The 13,438-nt window shown below is 39.8% G+C and overlaps 5 non-coding genes across 5 annotated transcripts; all 5 read right to left on the bottom strand.

The window, feature by feature from the left end:
• Nucleotides 1-744: 744 nt before the first annotated feature.
• On the bottom strand, nt 745-818 carry TRNAN-GUU (transfer RNA asparagine (anticodon GUU)). Its single transcript has one exon. It is a non-coding gene; the product is annotated as a tRNA-Asn (tRNA).
• A 2,638-nt stretch (nt 819-3,456) lies between these two features.
• Nucleotides 3,457-3,530, bottom strand: TRNAN-GUU (transfer RNA asparagine (anticodon GUU)). The gene has a single exon. It is a non-coding gene; the product is annotated as a tRNA-Asn (tRNA).
• A 2,639-nt stretch (nt 3,531-6,169) lies between these two features.
• Nucleotides 6,170-6,243, bottom strand: TRNAN-GUU (transfer RNA asparagine (anticodon GUU)). Its single transcript has one exon. It is a non-coding gene; the product is annotated as a tRNA-Asn (tRNA).
• Nucleotides 6,244-8,882: 2,639 nt separating this feature from the next.
• TRNAN-GUU (transfer RNA asparagine (anticodon GUU)) lies at nt 8,883-8,956 on the bottom strand. The gene has a single exon. It is a non-coding gene; the product is annotated as a tRNA-Asn (tRNA).
• Nucleotides 8,957-11,594: 2,638 nt separating this feature from the next.
• Nucleotides 11,595-11,668, bottom strand: TRNAN-GUU (transfer RNA asparagine (anticodon GUU)). Its single transcript has one exon. It is a non-coding gene; the product is annotated as a tRNA-Asn (tRNA).
• Between the last annotated feature and the right edge of the window lie 1,770 nt (nt 11,669-13,438).

The raw sequence follows: 13,438 nt of genomic DNA, 5'->3' as shown, positions 1-13,438 counted from the left end.
TGTGGCAATCGAAAGAACGTCACTGCTGAAAGACATGGCTTTCTTCGTTATCATAAATTTCATCGAGGGGGTTCACATTTAAATTTGGATGCTTGCAATCCGATAGTGGGGTAGATTTACATTCTGCTATAAGCTTAAATTCGAAATCCAAATCTTGATGAAATTAATCACGGAAGAAATAGTGTAAATATCGCACTAACTCCACGACAACGACAAAAGTACGAGTTTGATTCTGTATTCAGATTTACAAACTGATGATGTGTGATTGTTATGGAAGAAGCAGAGTGGCGCAGTGGAAGCGTGCTGGGCCCATAACCCAGAGGTCCGTGGATCGAAACCATGCTCTGCTAGAACTTTTCCGCTCGTATTCATTTTCAATAAATTTAATTTTTCACAATACGAGACATCAGAAATCCCAAGCAACGCTCACGTGATGATTCGAAATTGGTCAATTATTTTTTCCCAATTATAATTTCTCATAAACCTTAACCTCTCGCCGATTACCAAACGTGAAGATATATTCCAAACTTTGGTCATCATGATCACAAGATATACTCAATTGAAGCTTCCACTCGCGGTTTAGTTGATCAATATGAGCATTATCCCGTCTGTTTTTCGCAGATACTTGCGGTATTTACTGGTTTTCGCCTCAATTGCTGCTTCATGTATCCATCAACTTAAAGGAGTTCAACACAAATTGGTCAATTGCTATTTATTCGACGACCTCTTCTTGGTTAAAAACAACGCTCTCGGGTGGGATCGAACCACCAACCTTTCGGTTAACAGCCGAACGCGCTAACCGATTGCGCCACGGAGGCTAACATACTATTACCTTGAAAATATTAGAAAATACTTCTAGGAGCTGGTCAACGGACCAGTTCGAACCCGTGCCCTTCCCGACGCACATTTGCATTACATACATTTATTTTGAGCTTCACAAGAAAAAAGGAAAAAACGTCAGTTTATAATGTCGTGCAAAACAGGTAAACTTATTGCCACAGCAGTAATACCAGCGCTACTAATAATCACTCAAAATTAGGAGTTATTGCTACTGAGAAAAAAATTTCGACAGAATAATATTAAATAGTCTTGAGTAAGCTGTCGATGAAAGTAAACCCCATGTCAAATTTCCCTTGCCAAACGTAACTCACTGCTTCCGCTCCTCTTATCTCTGCTCCATCCAATATCAGTTGTGCAAAATATGGAGCTGCCGTGAATGCATCTGCACATGTTAGATTGCCGAAATTGGCTTTCGTACATCCCTCGCATGTCATAATCGAAACGTTAATTTTATTTTGGAAATCACAGAAAATCCTTTGCAATAATCAGCGTTACGAAAACGAGGAGCAACGAACGCCTTCGTGCATGGATTTCTAGAGCGCTAAGCAGACGACCGAGTTCATTGCCGAACGAGAACGTCATAACTGGAATATCCAATCAGAGACGGTTCAGGTTTCGTGACGTACAGCATCAATTTGGTACAACTTCTAAGGCCAATTTCTCGCAAACTATTTCGAATTAACACAAATTATTTTGCACAACGTTAATATAAAATGAATGACTTGCAGTGATACAGTTGAAATCATATTTTAGGTAAGAATAGAAATGTCCATTCCTACAGGAATGAGTGCTGTAGATCGAGTTGAAAATGACGTGGATAACTACACTTGCAATATTCGCCATACCTCACCAATGTGATCATGCCCTTAGGTGGACTGAAAGTTAGAACACCAACCTGAAATGACATGCATGGAGAAAGAAAATAAGGAAAATACTTCTAGGAGCTGGTCAACGGACCAGTTCGAACCCGTGCCCTTCCCGACGCACATTTGCATTACATACATTTATTTTGAGCTTCACAAGAAAAAGGGAAAAAACGTCAGTTTATAATGTCGTGCAAAACAGGTAAACTTATTGCCACTGCAGTAATACCAGCGCTACTAATTATCACTCAAAATTAGGAGTTATTGCTACTGAGAAAAAACTTTCGACAGAATAATATTAAATAGTCTTGAGTAAGCTGTCGATGAAAGTAAACCCCATGTCAAATTTCCCTTGCAAAATTTAACTCGCTGCTTCCGCTCCTCTTATCTCTGCTCCATCCAATATCAGTTGTGCAAAATATGGAGCTGCCGTGAATGCATCTGCACATGTTAGATTGCCGAAATTGGCTTTCGTACATCCCTCGCATGTCATAATCGAAACGTTAATTTCATTTTGAAAATCACAAAAAATCCTTTGCAATAATCAGCGTTACGAACACGAGGAGCAACGAACGCCTTCGTGCATGGATTTCTAGAGCGCTAAGCAGACGACCGAGTTCATTGCCGAACGAGAACGTCATAACTGGAATATCCAATCAGAGACGGTTCAGGTTTCGTGACGTACAGCATCAATTTGGCACAACTTCTAAGGCCAATTTCTCGCAAACTATTTCGAATTAACACAAATTATTTTGCACAACGTTAATATAAAATGAATGACTTGCAGTGATACAGTTGAAATCATATTTTAGGTAAGAGTAGAAATGTCCATTGCTACAGGAATGAGTGCTGTAGATCGAGTTGAAAATGACGTGGATAACTACACTTGCAATATTCGCCATACCTCACCAATGTGATCATGCCCTTAAGTGGACTGAAAGTTAGAACACCAACCTGAAATGACATGCATGGAGAAAGACAACCCCGAAATTAGCCAACATGCATGGGATGTGGCAATCGAAAGAACGTCAGTGCTGAAAGACATGGATTTCTTCATTATCATAAATTTCATAGAGGGGGTTCACATTTAAATTTGGATGCTTGCCATCCGATAGTGGGGTAGATTTACAATTTGCTATCAGCTTAAATTCGAAACCCAAATCTTGATGAAATTAATCACGGAAGAAATAGTGTAAATATCGCACTAACTCCACGACAACGACAAAAGTACGAGTTTGATTCTGTATTCAGATTTACAAACTGATGATGTGTGATTGTTATGGAAGAAGCAGAGTGGCGCAGTGGAAGCGTGCTGGGCCCATAACCCAGAGGTCCGTGGATCGAAACCATGCTCTGCTAGAACTTTTCCGCTCGTATTCATTTTCAATAAATTTAATTTTTCACATTACGAGACATCAGAAATCCCAAGCAACGCTCACGTGATGATTCGAAATTGGTCAATTATTTTTTCCCAATTATAATTTCTCATAAACCTTAACCTCTCGCCGATTACCAAACGTGAAGATATATTCCAAACTTTGGTCATCATGATCACAAGATATACTCAATTGAAGCTTCCACTCGCGGTTTAGTTGATCAATATGAGCATTATCCCGTCTGTTTTTCGCAGATACTTGCGGTATTTACTGGTTTTCGCCTCAATTGCTGCTTCATGTATCCATCAACTTAAAGGAGTTCAACACAAATTGGTCAATTGCTATTTATTCGACGACCTCTTCTTGGTTAAAAACAACGCTCTCGGGTGGGATCGAACCACCAACCTTTCGGTTAACAGCCGAACGCGCTAACCGATTGCGCCACGGAGGCTAACATACTATTACCTTGAAAATATTAGAAAATACTTCTAGGAGCTGGTCAACGGACCAGTTCGAACCCGTGCCCTTCCCGACGCACATTTGCATTACATACATTTATTTTGAGCTTCACAAGAAAAAAGGAAAAAACGTCAGTTTATAATGTCGTGCAAAACAGGTAAACTTATTGCCACAGTAGTAATACCAGCGCTACTAATAATCACTCAAAATTAGGAGTTATTGCTACTGAGAAAAAACTTTCGACAGAATAATATTAAATAGTCTTGAGTAAGCTGTCGATGAAAGTAAACCCCATGTCAAATTTCCCTTGCAAAACTTAACTCGCTGCTTCCGCACCTCTTATCTCTGCTCCATCCAATATCAGTTGTGCAAAATATGGAGCTGCCGTGAATGCATCTGCACATGTTAGATTGCCAAAATTGGCTTTCGTACATCTCTCGCATGTCATAATCGAAACGTTAATTTTATTTTGGAAATCACAGAAAATCCTTTGCAATAATCAGCATTACGAACACGAGGAGCAACGAACGCCTTCGTGCATGGATTTCTAGAGCGCTAAGCAGACGACTTAGTTCATTGCCGAACGAGAACGTCATAACTGGAATATCCAATCAGAGACGGTTCAGGTTTCGTGACGTACAGCATCAATTTGGCACAACTTCTAAGGCCAATTTCTCGCAAACTATTTCGAATTAACACAAATTATTTTGCACAACGTTAATATAAAATGAATGACTTGCAGTGATACAGTTGAAATCATATTTTAGGTAAGAGTAGAAATGTCCATTGCTACAGGAATGAGTGCTGTAGATCGAGTTGAAAATGACGTGGATAACTACACTTGCAATATTCGCCATACCTCACCAATGTGATCATGCCCTTAGGTGGACTGAAAGTTAGAACACCAAACTGAAATGACATGCATGGAGAAAGAAAATATTAGAAAATACTTCTAGGAGCTGGTCAACGGACCAGTTCGAACCCGTGCCCTTCCCGACGCACATTTGCATTACATACATTTATTTTGAGCTTCACAAGAAAAAAGGAAAAAACGTCAGTTTATAATGTCGTGCAAAACAGGTAAACTTATTGCCACAGCAGTAATACCAGCGCTACTAATAATCACTCAAAATTAGGAGTTATTGCTACTGAGAAAAAACTTTCGACAGAATAATATTAAATAGTCTTGAGTAAGCTGTCGATGAAAGTACACCCCATGTCAAATTTCCCTTGCAAAATTTAACTCGCTGCTTCCGCTCCTCTTATCTCTGCTCCATCCAATATCAGTTGTGCAAAATATGGAGCTGCCGTGAATGCGTCTGCACATGTTAGATTGCCGAAATTGGCTTTCGTACATCCCTCGCATGTCATAATCGAAACGTTAATTTCATTTTGAAAATCACAGAAAATCCTTTGCAATAATCAGCGTTACGAACACGAGGAGCAACGAACGCCTTCGTGCATGGATTTCTAGAGCGCTAAGCAGACGACCGAGTTCATTGCCGAACGAGAACGTCATAACTGGAATATCCAATCAGAGACGGTTCAGGTTTCGTGACGTACAGCATCAATTTGGCACAACTTCTAAGGCCAATTTCTCGCAAACTATTTCGAATTAACACAAATTATTTTGCACAACGTTAATATAAAATGAATGACTTGCAGTGATACAGTTGAAATCATATTTTAGGTAAGAATAGAAATGTCCATTGCTACAGGAATGAGTGCTGTAGATCGAGTTGAAAATGACGTGGATAACTACACTTGCAATATTCGCCATACCTCACCAATGTGATCATGCCCTTAGGTGGACTGAAAGTTAGAACACCAACCTGAAATGACACGCATGGAGAAAGACAACCCCGAAATTAGCCAACATGCATGGGATGTGGCAATCGAAAGAACGTCACTGCTGAAAGACATGGCTTTCTTCGTTATCATAAATTTCATCGAGGGGGTTCACATTTAAATTTGGATGCTTGCAATCCGATAGTGGGGTAGATTTACATTCTGCTATAAGCTTAAATTCGAAATCCAAATCTTGATGAAATTAATCACGGAAGAAATAGTGTAAATATCGCACTAACTCCACGACAACGACAAAAGTACGAGTTTGATTCTGTATTCAGATTTACAAACTGATGATGTGTGATTGTTATGGAAGAAGCAGAGTGGCGCAGTGGAAGCGTGCTGGGCCCATAACCCAGAGGTCCGTGGATCGAAACCATGCTCTGCTAGAACTTTTCCGCTCGTATTCATTTTCAATAAATTTAATTTTTCACAATACGAGACATCAGAAATCCCAAGCAACGCTCACGTGATGATTCGAAATTGGTCAATTATTTTTTCCCAATTATAATTTCTCATAAACCTTAACCTCTCGCCGATTACCAAACGTGAAGATATATTCCAAACTTTGGTCATCATGATCACAAGATATACTCAATTGAAGCTTCCACTCGCGGTTTAGTTGATCAATATGAGCATTATCCCGTCTGTTTTTCGCAGATACTTGCGGTATTTACTGGTTTTCGCCTCAATTGCTGCTTCATGTATCCATCAACTTAAAGGAGTTCAACACAAATTGGTCAATTGCTATTTATTCGACGACCTCTTCTTGGTTAAAAACAACGCTCTCGGGTGGGATCGAACCACCAACCTTTCGGTTAACAGCCGAACGCGCTAACCGATTGCGCCACGGAGGCTAACATACTATTACCTTGAAAATATTAGAAAATACTTCTAGGAGCTGGTCAACGGACCAGTTCGAACCCGTGCCCTTCCCGACGCACATTTGCATTACATACATTTATTTTGAGCTTCACAAGAAAAAAGGAAAAAACGTCAGTTTATAATGTCGTGCAAAACAGGTAAACTTATTGCCACAGCAGTAATACCAGCGCTACTAATAATCACTCAAAATTAGGAGTTATTGCTACTGAGAAAAAACTTTCGACAGAATAATATTAAATAGTCTTGAGTAAGCTGTCGATGAAAGTAAACCCCATGTCAAATTTCCCTTGCAAAACTTAACTCGCTGCTTCCGCACCTCTTATCTCTGCTCCATCCAATATCAGTTGTGCAAAATATGGAGCTGCCGTGAATGCATCTGCACATGTTAGATTGCCAAAATTGGCTTTCGTACATCCCTCGCATGTCATAATCGAAACGTTAATTTTATTTTGGAAATCACAGAAAATCCTTTGCAATAATCAGCATTACGAACACGAGGAGCAACGAACGCCTTCGTGCATGGATTTCTAGAGCGCTAAGCAGACGACTTAGTTCATTGCCGAACGAGAACGTCATAACTGGAATATCCAATCAGAGACGGTTCAGGTTTCGTGACGTACAGCATCAATTTGGCACAACTTCTAAGGCCAATTTCTCGCAAACTATTTCGAATTAACACAAATTATTTTGCACAACGTTAATATAAAATGAATGACTTGCAGTGATACAGTTGAAATCATATTTTAGGTAAGAGTAGAAATGTCCATTGCTACAGGAATGAGTGCTGTAGATCGAGTTGAAAATGACGTGGATAACTACACTTGCAATATTCGCCATACCTCACCAATGTGATCATGCCCTTAGGTGGACTGAAAGTTAGAACACCAAACTGAAATGACATGCATGGAGAAAGAAAATATTAGAAAATACTTCTAGGAGCTGGTCAACGGACCAGTTCGAACCCGTGCCCTTCCCGACGCACATTTGCATTACATACATTTATTTTGAGCTTCACAAGAAAAAAGGAAAAAACGTCAGTTTATAATGTCGTGCAAAACAGGTAAACTTATTGCCACAGCAGTAATACCAGCGCTACTAATAATCACTCAAAATTAGGAGTTATTGCTACTGAGAAAAAAACTTTCGACAGAATAATATTAAATAGTCTTGAGTAAGCTGTCGATGAAAGTACACCCCATGTCAAATTTCCCTTGCAAAATTTAACTCGCTGCTTCCGCTCCTCTTATCTCTGCTCCATCCAATATCAGTTGTGCAAAATATGGAGCTGCCGTGAATGCGTCTGCACATGTTAGATTGCCGAAATTGGCTTTCGTACATCCCTCGCATGTCATAATCGAAACGTTAATTTCATTTTGAAAATCACAGAAAATCCTTTGCAATAATCAGCGTTACGAACACGAGGAGCAACGAACGCCTTCGTGCATGGATTTCTAGAGCGCTAAGCAGACGACCGAGTTCATTGCCGAACGAGAACGTCATAACTGGAATATCCAATCAGAGACGGTTCAGGTTTCGTGACGTACAGCATCAATTTGGCACAACTTCTAAGGCCAATTTCTCGCAAACTATTTCGAATTAACACAAATTATTTTGCACAACGTTAATATAAAATGAATGACTTGCAGTGATACAGTTGAAATCATATTTTAGGTAAGAATAGAAATGTCCATTGCTACAGGAATGAGTGCTGTAGATCGAGTTGAAAATGACGTGGATAACTACACTTGCAATATTCGCCATACCTCACCAATGTGATCATGCCCTTAGGTGGACTGAAAGTTAGAACACCAACCTGAAATGACATGCATGGAGAAAGACAACCCCGAAATTAGCCAACATGCATGGGATGTGGCAATCGAAAGAACGTCACTGCTGAAAGACATGGCTTTCTTCGTTATCATAAATTTCATCGAGGGGGTTCACATTTAAATTTGGATGCTTGCAATCCGATAGTGGGGTAGATTTACATTCTGCTATAAGCTTAAATTCGAAATCCAAATCTTGATGAAATTAATCACGGAAGAAATAGTGTAAATATCGCACTAACTCCACGACAACGACAAAAGTACGAGTTTGATTCTGTATTCAGATTTACAAACTGATGATGTGTGATTGTTATGGAAGAAGCAGAGTGGCGCAGTGGAAGCGTGCTGGGCCCATAACCCAGAGGTCGGTGGATCGAAACCATGCCCTGCTAGAACTTTTGCGCTCGTATTCATTTTCAATTTATTTCAGTGTTCACAATACGAGGCACCAGAAATCCCAAGCAACACTCACTTGATGATTCGAAATTGGTCAATTATTTTTTCCCAATTATAATTTCACATAAACCTTAACCTCTCCCGATTACCAAATTTGAAGATATATTCCAAACTTTGGTCATCATGATCACAAGATATACTCAATTGAAGCTTCCACTCGCGGTTTAGTTGATCAATATGAGCATTATCCCGTCTGTTTTTCGCAGATACTTGCGGTATTTACTGGTTTTCGCCTCAATTGCTGCTTCATGTATCCATCAACTTAAAGGAGTTCAACACAAATTGGTCAATTGCTATTTATTCGACGACCTCTTCTTGGTTAAAAACAACGCCCCCGGGTGGGATCGAACCACCAACCTTTCGGTTAACAGCCGAACGCGCTAACCGATTGCGCCACGGAGGCTAACATACTATTACCTTGAAAATATAAGAAAATACTTCTAGGAGCTGGTCAACGGACCAGTTCGAACCCGTGCCCTTCCCGACGCACATTTGCATTACATACATTTATTTTGAGCTTCACAAGAAAAAAGGAAAAAACGTCAGTTTATAATGTCGTGCAAAACAGGTAAACTTATTGCCACAGCAGTAATACCAGCGCTACTAATAATCACTCAAAATTAGGAGTTATTGCTACTGAGAAAAAACTTTCGACAGAATAATATTAAATAGTCTTGAGTAAGCTGTCGATGAAAGTAAACCCCATGTCAAATTTCCCTTGCAAAACTTAACTCGCTGCTTCCGCACCTCTTATCTCTGCTCCATCCAATATCAGTTGTGCAAAATATGGAGCTGCCGTGAATGCATCTGCACATGTTAGATTGCCAAAATTGGCTTTCGTACATCCCTCGCATGTCATAATCGAAACGTTAATTTTATTTTGGAAATCACAGAAAATCCTTTGCAATAATCAGCATTACGAACACGAGGAGCAACGAACGCCTTCGTGCATGGATTTCTAGAGCGCTAAGCAGACGACTTAGTTCATTGCCGAACGAGAACGTCATAACTGGAATATCCAATCAGAGACGGTTCAGGTTTCGTGACGTACAGCATCAATTTGGCACAACTTCTAAGGCCAATTTCTCGCAAACTATTTCGAATTAACACAAATTATTTTGCACAACGTTAATATAAAATGAATGACTTGCAGTGATACAGTTGAAATCATATTTTAGGTAAGAGTAGAAATGTCCATTGCTACAGGAATGAGTGCTGTAGATCGAGTTGAAAATGACGTGGATAACTACACTTGCAATATTCGCCATACCTCACCAATGTGATCATGCCCTTAGGTGGACTGAAAGTTAGAACACCAAACTGAAATGACATGCATGGAGAAAGAAAATATTAGAAAATACTTCTAGGAGCTGGTCAACGGACCAGTTCGAACCCGTGCCCTTCCCGACGCACATTTGCATTACATACATTTATTTTGAGCTTCACAAGAAAAAAGGAAAAAACGTCAGTTTATAATGTCGTGCAAAACAGGTAAACTTATTGCCACAGCAGTAATACCAGCGCTACTAATAATCACTCAAAATTAGGAGTTATTGCTACTGAGAAAAAACTTTCGACAGAATAATATTAAATAGTCTTGAGTAAGCTGTCGATGAAAGTACACCCCATGTCAAATTTCCCTTGCAAAATTTAACTCGCTGCTTCCGCTCCTCTTATCTCTGCTCCATCCAATATCAGTTGTGCAAAATATGGAGCTGCCGTGAATGCGTCTGCACATGTTAGATTGCCGAAATTGGCTTTCGTACATCCCTCGCATGTCATAATCGAAACGTTAATTTCATTTTGAAAATCACAGAAAATCCTTTGCAATAATCAGCGTTACGAACACGAGGAGCAACGAACGCCTTCGTGCATGGATTTCTAGAGCGCTAAGCAGACGACCGAGTTCATTGCCGAACGAGAACGTCATAACTGGAATATCCAATCAGAGACGGTTCAGGTTTCGTGACGTACAGCATCAATTTGGCACAACTTCTAAGGCCAATTTCTCGCAAACTATTTCGAATTAACACAAATTATTTTGCACAACGTTAATATAAAATGAATGACTTGCAGTGATACAGTTGAAATCATATTTTAGGTAAGAATAGAAATGTCCATTGCTACAGGAATGAGTGCTGTAGATCGAGTTGAAAATGACGTGGATAACTACACTTGCAATATTCGCCATACCTCACCAATGTGATCATGCCCTTAGGTGGACTGAAAGTTAGAACACCAACCTGAAATGACATGCATGGAGAAAGACAACCCCGAAATTAGCCAACGTGCATGGGATGTGGCAATCGAAAGAACGTCACTGCTGAAAGACATGGCTTTCTTCGTTATCATAAATTTCATCGAGGGGGTTCACATTTAAATTTGGATGCTTGCAATCCGATAGTGGGGTAGATTTACATTCTGCTATAAGCTTAAATTCGAAATCCAAATCTTGATGAAATTAATCACGGAAGAAATAGTGTAAATATCGCACTAACTCCACGACAACGACAAAAGTACGAGTTTGATTCTGTATTCAGATTTACAAACTGATGATGTGTGATTGTTATGGAAGAAGCAGAGTGGCGCAGTGGAAGCGTGCTGGGCCCATAACCCAGAGGTCGGTGGATCGAAACCATGCCCTGCTAGAACTTTTGCGCTCGTATTCATTTTCAATTTATTTCAGTGTTCACAATACGAGACACCAGAAATCCCAAGCAACACTCACTTGATGATTCGAAATTGGTCAATTATTTTTTCCCAATTATAATTTCTCATAAACCTTAACCTCTCCCGATTACCAAATGTGAAGATATATTCCAAACTTTGGTCATCATGATCACAAGATATACTCAATTGAAGCTTCCACTCGCGGTTTAGTTGATCAATATGAGCATTATCCCGTCTGTTTTTCGCAGATACTTGCGGTATTTACTGGTTTTCGCCTCAATTGCTGCTTCATGTATCCATCAACTTAAAGGAGTTCAACACAAATTGGTCAATTGCTATTTATTCGACGACCTCTTCTTGGTTAAAAACAACGCCCCCGGGTGGGATCGAACCACCAACCTTTCGGTTAACAGCCGAACGCGCTAACCGATTGCGCCACGGAGGCTAACATACTATTACCTTGAAAATATTAGAAAATACTTCTAGGAGCTGGTCAACGGACCAGTTCGAACCCGTGCCCTTCCCGACGCACATTTGCATTACATACATTTATTTTGAGCTTCACAAGAAAAAAGGAAAAAACGTCAGTTTATAATGTCGTGCAAAACAGGTAAACTTATTGCCACAGCAGTAATACCAGCGCTACTAATAATCACTCAAAATTAGGAGTTATTGCTACTGAGAAAAAACTTTCGACAGAATAATATTAAATAGTCTTGAGTAAGCTGTCGATGAAAGTAAACCCCATGTCAAATTTCCCTTGCAAAACTTAACTCGCTGCTTCCGCACCTCTTATCTCTGCTCCATCCAATATCAGTTGTGCAAAATATGGAGCTGCCGTGAATGCATCTGCACATGTTAGATTGCCAAAATTGGCTTTCGTACATCTCTCGCATGTCATAATCGAAACGTTAATTTTATTTTGGAAATCACAGAAAATCCTTTGCAATAATCAGCATTACGAACACGAGGAGCAACGAACGCCTTCGTGCATGGATTTCTAGAGCGCTAAGCAGACGACTTAGTTCATTGCCGAACGAGAACGTCATAACTGGAATATCCAATCAGAGACGGTTCAGGTTTCGTGACGTACAGCATCAATTTGGCACAACTTCTAAGGCCAATTTCTCGCAAACTATTTCGAATTAACACAAATTATTTTGCACAACGTTAATATAAAATGAATGACTTGCAGTGATACAGTTGAAATCATATTTTAGGTAAGAGTAGAAATGTCCATTGCTACAGGAATGAGTGCTGTAGATCGAGTTGAAAATGACGTGGATAACTACACTTGCAATATTCGCCATACCTCACCAATGTGATCATGCCCTTAGGTGGACTGAAAGTTAGAACACCAAACTGAAATGACATGCATGGAGAAAGAAAATATTAGAAAATACTTCTAGGAGCTGGTCAACGGACCAGTTCGAACCCGTGCCCTTCCCGACGCACATTTGCATTACATACATTTATTTTGAGCTTCACAAGAAAAAAGGAAAAAACGTCAGTTTATAATGTCGTGCAAAACAGGTAAACTTATTGCCACAGCAGTAATACCAGCGCTACTAATAATCACTCAAAATTAGGAGTTATTGCTACTGAGAAAAAACTTTCGACAGAATAATATTAAATAGTCTTGAGTAAGCTGTCGATGAAAGTACACCCCATGTCAAATTTCCCTTGCAAAATTTAACTCGCTGCTTCCGCTCCTCTTATCTCTGCTCCATCCAATATCAGTTGTGCAAAATATGGAGCTGCCGTGAATGCGTCTGCACATGTTAGATTGCCGAAATTGGCTTTCGTACATCCCTCGCATGTCATAATCGAAACGTTAATTTCATTTTGAAAATCACAGAAAATCCTTTGCAATAATCAGCGTTACGAACACGAGGAGCAACGAACGCCTTCGTGCATGGATTTCTAGAGCGCTAAGCAGACGACCGAGTTCATTGCCGAACGAGAACGTCATAACTGGAATATCCAATCAGAGACGGTTCAGGTTTCGTGACGTACAGCATCAATTTGGCACAACTTCTAAGGCCAATTTCTCGCAAACTATTTCGAATTAACACAAATTATTTTGCACAACGTTAATATAAAATGAATGACTTGCAGTGATACAGTTGAAATCATATTTTAGGTATGAATAGAAATGTCCATTGCTACAGGAATGAGTGCTGTAGATCGAGTTGAAAATGACGTGGATAACTAC

Source organism: Lepisma saccharinum, chromosome 16, assembly GCF_977018435.1.
Source record: "Lepisma saccharinum chromosome 16, izLepSacc3.1, whole genome shotgun sequence".
Lineage (NCBI taxonomy): Eukaryota > Metazoa > Arthropoda > Insecta > Zygentoma > Lepismatidae > Lepisma > Lepisma saccharinum.
Note: the sequence above shows the minus strand (reverse complement) of the source record. Positions and strands in the feature narration are given on the sequence as shown.